This window comes from Poromitra crassiceps (assembly GCF_964638095.1).
Source record: "Poromitra crassiceps genome assembly, chromosome: 8".
NCBI classification, from domain to species: Eukaryota; Metazoa; Chordata; class Actinopteri; order Beryciformes; family Melamphaidae; genus Poromitra; species Poromitra crassiceps.
In genome coordinates, this window is record NC_139629.1 from 26,790,632 (window position 1) to 26,798,002 (window position 7,371).

The following is a 7,371-nucleotide window of genomic DNA, read 5'->3' on the forward strand; positions in this document are numbered from 1 at the left end:
GAAAAGCTGATTTGAGTTATTAACATACCCAGTGATTTGGGGAGGCAGCTGCGCTGTATAATTGTGGAAGATGTTGCGGAAGAAAGTAATTAGATCATTGCAACAGAGTGTTGGGCCTGCGGCTGTCTGCTTTCCATCTATTTCTCTAAATGGATTGTCAGATCCTCCCTGAGAAGTCCAATTAGGGTTGATTTGTGTATGCTAATTCACAGAACATTGCATGATGGGTATTATTCGATGTGGCGTTTCTAAACATGCCCATGGGGAGAATTTGACTTGAACAAATAAAGCATTGTTCAAATTAAGCTCTGTAGCTCAAACACCTCCATGATGACTTCATTGGAGTCATTGACTGTCAACAGATGTGTTTTTTTGTTGCATTTGCACACACACACACGCACACGCACATGCACACGCACACGCACGCGCACGCGCACGCACACGCACACACACACACACACACACACACACACACACACACACACACACACACGTTTTAAGAAGACTATACCCGGGGATGTGCACGATACAACCCTGTGCAGTGTGCAGACTTGCCAAAAATGCTAATAGCCAGCTTAAATGCAGGCAAATGGAAAAAATCAGCTTTGTCAGTCCCTGCCAATGCCATTGCTCGATGCACTTTCAAATTGATTGGCCAACCCGTTGAGGAGAACACATTTTATGCAGACGGACAGAAGGACAGAGTTTTCCTCAATTTATAATAGGATTACAATTTTAGAACTCAATAACAAGACTATACAGCTTTTTAAGATGGAGATTTTAAGACTTCACACTGGATTCACAAAGCGGGTGGATTTCCACCTGCAAGCACCAAACGTGTGGGACTCTCTCTGCTCGCATGTTTTCGTTACAGGTGTTCCTCTGTGTGTTGATGCTGTAACAGGCAGACTGCTGTCCACAACGTCTGTTGTGATGTTCTCACATCAGGACCATCTCAAACACAGGGCTTCCATGACAGGAAAGGCTCCTATCAAATATTAAATTGTGCTAAAATGCCTTGTTGGGTCGCTGCCATAGAAATATGGCCTGCCATTCGTGCCGTAAACACAGTGTAGTGTGGATATGTGGGTGATTGGCAACAGAAGGGGTGGGGACGTGGATCTTATATAGAGAGCTCATGCGTTTTCCATTCGTTATTATTATGCTGGCTTTAGTGCATGGAGATTATTACACTGTACTGAAAATGTGGATTAAAGAAATCTGCATTGCTGATTCCTGAAGTGATGCCGATTCATGTCGTTTTCTGTAAATAATCAAATGAAAACGAGCCTCTCGGAAAGCTTTGTGCTGCCACCTAACCTCGCGTCACCTGGCCTCCCTTTACAAGTGATTTTGTCACCCTGCCTGTTTCCGGCCTAGACAGGAAGCAACAGCGGAAATAGCTCGTTAACTTGACAATCAGACACAACAAATACGAAAATAAAACGGAAAAAAACAAAAGAAAAGATGGGCGTACCGAACAAAGTTTTTGAAGAAGTTCTGGTAGAAACATCGCGGATTCACAATCTCACATATTTTAAGCCAATACAGTGGCTTTACTTTTCAAACAAATGGCCAGTTGATGGAATACTTATAACGCTAGTTGTCTGTCCGCTGGATCGAGTACAACAGTTGAAGCATCTCTGCTGATTGTCTTTGACTCTCCAGAAACCTTCCTCGGCAGTGACTCGAACTGTGCTAACGCTACTATATACAACTTGTGTTGTTGTTCTTTTCAGGCTCTAGCTAACGCAACCTCGCCGCGTCAAGCTAACGGCAACAAAGACGTTTTTTGGCGCACTTATTTCCGGCGTTGTTTCCTGTTTCCTTGGTTTACGCCCCCCATGACACAAAGCGGGGTAAAAGGTGCCCAGACTACTGCCACCTGACCAGACTACTGCCACCTGACCAGACTACTGCCACCTGACCAGACTACTGCCACCTGACCAGAGAATCCTCTTCCCAAGGTGCTGCTCTGAGTTGAGATTAGGAGGGGTGTCCCCAGTATATCACCGTCTCGCCTCTGTTTCATTCTGTCACTTTCGTGTCTAATGAATTGACTGCCAGGTCCTTCCAGAGCCCTCTGCAGCAGAAGTAGGTTACCTTGGCAGCGCCTCTCGGTGCGAGCAACAAAATGACTGTGATGTGGAGAAGATAAATATCACATTTGTCATGTGCAGTGCACGCCACACGGAGCTATTTTTAGTGTTTTCCAGCTGATCCTCTTTCTATTTTTGGTCAACAGCCAAACAGTGGCAGCATTGCTGTTTCTGTACGCACGCACACTTCATGGCTGCAGGTGTAATTGCAATTAATGATTGTGCATTCATTCAGAATTCTGTCTTGATTAAATGTATCTTTTATTATCCCTACCTCAGGCTTTTGATGCTGCACTACGCAACATGCAAACTGACTCAACTTCATAAAAGAAAAGGATTGTCCTGCAGCCAAGGGCGTATTTTGATTTTGACATTGGTCGCACGCAATCTGTTAACATTGACTAGACAGTGACGGACAAAACGATGTTTATTGTCAATCAAAATAATTGCTAGGGACATTTCAGAGTGGCTTGATATTGGTCTGGACACGTCCTTACCGTCCCTATCAAATTCTACTGTAGGTCCTTGCCCTCGAGCACAGAATCACATTATCAATTGAAACTTTGGCCCACTGTTCCTGACTGCTGCTGAGATTTGACACAACCTTGATTAACATTCGCTGTTTAGTGTATACATTAAACCAATTGAAAAACATACATCCTTCAAATTAGGATCCTCCATGTTTACGAATACAAGGCCAAACTAGATTTTGGACCGGGACAGGAACATGGGTTATCAATTTCCGAAGCAAAAATGTTTATTTGTGAAGCCTTGGGGGAGAAGTAAATGCAGGAGAAGGAGAAAAAAATAAGAAAAAGAGAAATGAAATTTTCTGCATTGAGCTTAGTTTATTTGACAGTAGCCTATGCATTGGGTTTGGATAAAAATAGCAACACAGTATAGTTATAGTATAGTAGTTTACACACTATTGTAATCATTTCCCAGGCAATATTGTATTGAGACATTGATGCCAAATATTGATATTCTTACTCACATTTCAATTATAAATGGAAGATCATACAAGTGAAGATGTTCTAGCAAATACAAATACAAATCTTGAATCAGGCTTATATAGCTTAATTGACTCTGGTCTTAACTCATTCTCTGCCAAGGACGTACCCGGACGTACTTTTAACAATGGCGTTCTGTGGCAAAGACGTACCCGGACGTACTTTCATGTTTTGGTTGTTTACATTAGATCAGACCCTTTCCCAGCCTGTGACATTGTTTCAAGTCAAACTGATAAAAGGAACCCGCTAAATCACGTTTAGTATTTATAGTATAGTCACCCATTTAGCAGTAGCCTAATCTATTTAGCAGTAGCAGATGAAGAGAGGCGGTGGCCGGCGTGGCCGCAGCAGCAGCAGCAGCGCTGTTGGGCGTCCTCAACACTTTGATTCCCTGCCTGGGCCCAGTTCCAGCACGCACCCCGGTCCACGCCAGCGGACAATTGAAGAGACCATGGGGCTGCTGACCCTGCCCAGGGTCCAGATGGAGCCTGTGGTCGAAACAGAGTCCGACCCAGAGTTCTCGGATGGCGACGATGGCGAGGAAGACGCGGGCGTTTCTTTTGTTGTTGCTCCACGACGGAGCGCCAGGGCGACGAAGGCTCCCCTTCACAGCGTTCTGATCCGTCTGACACAGATGAATCGGAGGAGGAATGGGTGCCACTTCAAGAGAGCGATGACGATGGTAAGAAGTAGCCTATTTTTTGTATCGCGTTTGAGATGAAATGATCACACACAGCCGTCTGTGTAAACTTAGCGACTCGACTAGCTCTGTGTTGTGCAACGTTGTAAGGTACTGTTTTATTGTGATCGATACGTTAGTGACGATCATGTGCGGCCATTTGGGTGCCTGCAGCTGCCTGTGTGATTCCTGTGTGTGTGTGTGTGTGTGAGAGAGAGAGAGAGAGAGAGAGAGAGAGAGAGAGAGAGAGAGAGAGAACATAAGGGTTCATTTGGTTCCATTTGTTTATGCTTTTATCAAGCTAAGCTAAAAATCCACATGGCAACTGTAAAAGTAAATTATTTATTTGATTTTGTGCACATATTTATCATACTTTGATATTTTGTGTTTTCAGACTCTGAGTCGATGGAGTCCAGTCCTAGTCCCAGTCCTGTGGGTAAGGACAAAAAGTTTCTCATCACACTTACCACATACAAAAAAAGATGTTATTGTATTGTAAATACATGTATTGTAATATATGTATTTTTTATGATATGTATTTTATGGTAATTATGTATTTCTATTCTATAATTTACAGGTCACCCACATGGAAAGGGACGTGGCTCCCCCTATTTCGGAAAGACCATGTCTCGAAATAGGTTCCAACTTATTCTGAGGTTCTTCCATTTTACTGACAATACTGTAGCAAACCCAGGTGACAGATTGTTCAAGGTCCGTCCAGTCTTGGACTATCTGGTAAATAAGTTCCAGGAAGTAAAAGTCAGTAATTTTTTTTTTTTTTTTTTTTTTTTTTTTTTTGGGAAAACAAATACTGTATATGTCTGATGTGTCACTGAGGCAAAAAATAAAAGGCTCAAAAGAGAGTTCTGCTTGAAACGGTGTCCTTCACTAAAAACCTCTTTTTCTCCTATTTCTCTTCCAAGGAGGGCATTTTTAGTGAAAACAAGCTAACTTCCACTGCTTGTAACTAAACAAGGAAACATGGTAGAGTTTCAGTTTTTTACAAGGGATAAGAAGAGAGTCTCTGCTTTATTGTGAGATATGTTGTGTAATTTTATTCCTAGCATAGAATATTCTGTGAAAGAAGATCAGGAAATATGCTCAAAATCCTGGCACTGGGAGCACACAGACCGAAATGACCCTGGCAGAGAATGAGTTAAATAGATCCAATCAGGATCCACATTTTTGGACTTAGCAGCAACCCTGCCTTGAATTCACTCTCTTTATTAATTCATTGCTATTTACTCATGAGTGTAATTGATTTTGACACTTTATTGCCCAAGATATGTTATTTAAGCTTTTATCTGCAGTAGAATGAAACAACAATATATAATGGCCCCATATTTCAGTATGCAATTGTAATAGTGTATGGTATAATATCAAAGAGAAAACATGACCTAAAAAAAACAAGGGCTGAAATACATTTTTCATCCTGTTACAGCAAGAAGGTCCCGGGTTCGAATCCCGGTCCGTCCAAGGTCCTTTCTGTGTGGAGTTTGCATGTTCTCCCTGTGTTCGTGTGATTTCCTCCGGGTGCTCCGGTTTCCTCCCACCACCAAAAATACATGTATGTTGGGTTAATATTCCTGTCAGTGCCCCTGACCAAGGCACTGGCAAAAGAACTGGAGTTGGTCCCCAGGCGCTGCACATTGTAACATTGTATTGTGTCTTTTGAGAAGACATTCTCTATGTGGGCGGAACTGTTTTGGCTCGGCCCTCCTTTTGAGATTTGGTCATGGTGTGTGACTCTTCAAAACTCTTCAGATGTGCAGTACAGTATGCGGTGGTGTCTGAGACCTGTGCTCGTGGGCATGCTGGCCTTGCTTCTGCTCTTCCTGGCCCTCCTCTCTAACTACCCGCACTTCCAGAGCTTTGCCGCCTGGTCATCCTTCGGCACAGAGAACTTGGGTTCTCACTCGGAGAGCGAGAGAGAGAACGAGAGAGAGAGAGGGCCACTACAAGGTGGACACTACAAGGGCCACCGCAGGACCGCACAGAGCTCCGAGGAGCTGCTGTGCCAGCTGAAGGGTCCGGCCCGGCTGAAGACACTGGATGGATCCGAGGAGCCGTTCTCCTCGCTGGGCTGGGCTGGGCTGGTGCCGCCCCTCCCCCTGGACCAACTCTACAGGCGGCAGGACCACAGCGCCTTCAAGACTTGTGCTGTGGTGACCTCAGCTGGAGCCATCCTGCACTCGGGACTGGGCAAAGAGATCGATGCCCATGATGCAGTTCTGCGGTTCAATGCTGCTCCTACAGAGGGATATGAGAAAGACGTGGGGACCAAAACCACTATTCGACTATTCAACTCACAGATTTTGGCCAAACCTGAGCATCAATTCAAGACAAGCTCCCTCTACAAGAATGTGACTCTGGTGGCATGGGGCTCTGCAGCGTACCCTGTCAACTTACACAAGTGGTATGCTAGTCCACGCTTTAACCTGTTTGGTCCGTACGTGGAGCGCCGGAGGCTCCATCCTGCCCAGCCGTTCTACGTCCTTCACCCCAGCTATTTGTGGCAACTCTGGGATGTGATTCAGCAGAACACTCAGGAGAGGATCCAGCTCAATGTACCCTCATCTGGCTTCATGGGGATCCACCTGATGATGACGCTGTGTGAGCAGGTGCACGTGTATGAATACATCCCCTCCATGAGGCAGACTAACCTGTGCCACTACCACGAGAGTCACTATGACGCCGCCTGCACGTGGGGTTCCTTCCACCCGCTCCTGTACGAGAAGAAGCTGGTCCAGCGGGTCAACACGGGCACCAAAATGGACCTCAAGAGGGGACGCGTCACTCTTCCCGGCTTCAGCACCGTCAACTGTGAGCAGGGATTCTGGCGCTAGGCCAGTGATTCGCAAACTGTGGGCCGTGGAGGTACTGCAGGTGGGCCGCAAGTGATCAGCCAACACTCCCCATTTTTGTGGGCCATCAAATGGCTGTAGCAGGGTCATTTCTAAAGCTACAGTGGAGATCCTGTTATCAGAAGAAACTAACACTGTAAAAACTACAAGTTCCTTGAGGAACCTCTAGGTTACTATCCAAGAACCTAGGGGTTCCCCCAAGAACTCTGAAGTTCCTCAATGCTCCTCAATGCTCTCAGAGGTGCCTGCAAGAACCTTTACTTTTTACGCAGTATGAATATGGTTCCTCAAAGAACCCAATTTGAATTAAGGTTCCTGGAAGCTCTTTAGGCTATATTTTGATATCATATGATATCCAAATATATTTAGTAGCCTAAAGATATGTATAATGACTTGTGAGCATCTCTGGTATATATACCAGAGATGCTCAAATAAGATATATTGTAGCCTAGAAAATGAGTATGTGTCTGTGCCATACAGTATGTGTAGCCTACCATAATTCCTCCGTTTGCCCGAAATTGTTTTCTCAACGATGTTTGCAACCTTTTGGGGCATATGGTATTGTCCAGTTTGGTTGTTTGTATGCATATGGCCAGCAGAGAAGTTATAGCGATATCAACGATGGTGGAACGCTGTAAGAAAAAGTACAGTTTGTTATTGCAGATTGTCTCTCCTTCAGTGCCTTTGGGAAACTTGACAGATGTGGTTATACCTCAGCC

General features: G+C 44.8%; 1 pseudogene across 1 annotated transcript; it reads left to right on the plus strand.

The window, feature by feature from the left end:
- The first annotated feature begins 5,599 nt into the window (after positions 1 to 5,599).
- LOC310780611 (beta-galactoside alpha-2,6-sialyltransferase 2 pseudogene) lies at positions 5,600 to 6,634 on the plus strand (annotated as a pseudogene). Its single transcript has one exon. The product of its transcript is annotated as a beta-galactoside alpha-2,6-sialyltransferase 2 pseudogene (transcript).
- Positions 6,635 to 7,371: the final 737 nt, after the last annotated feature.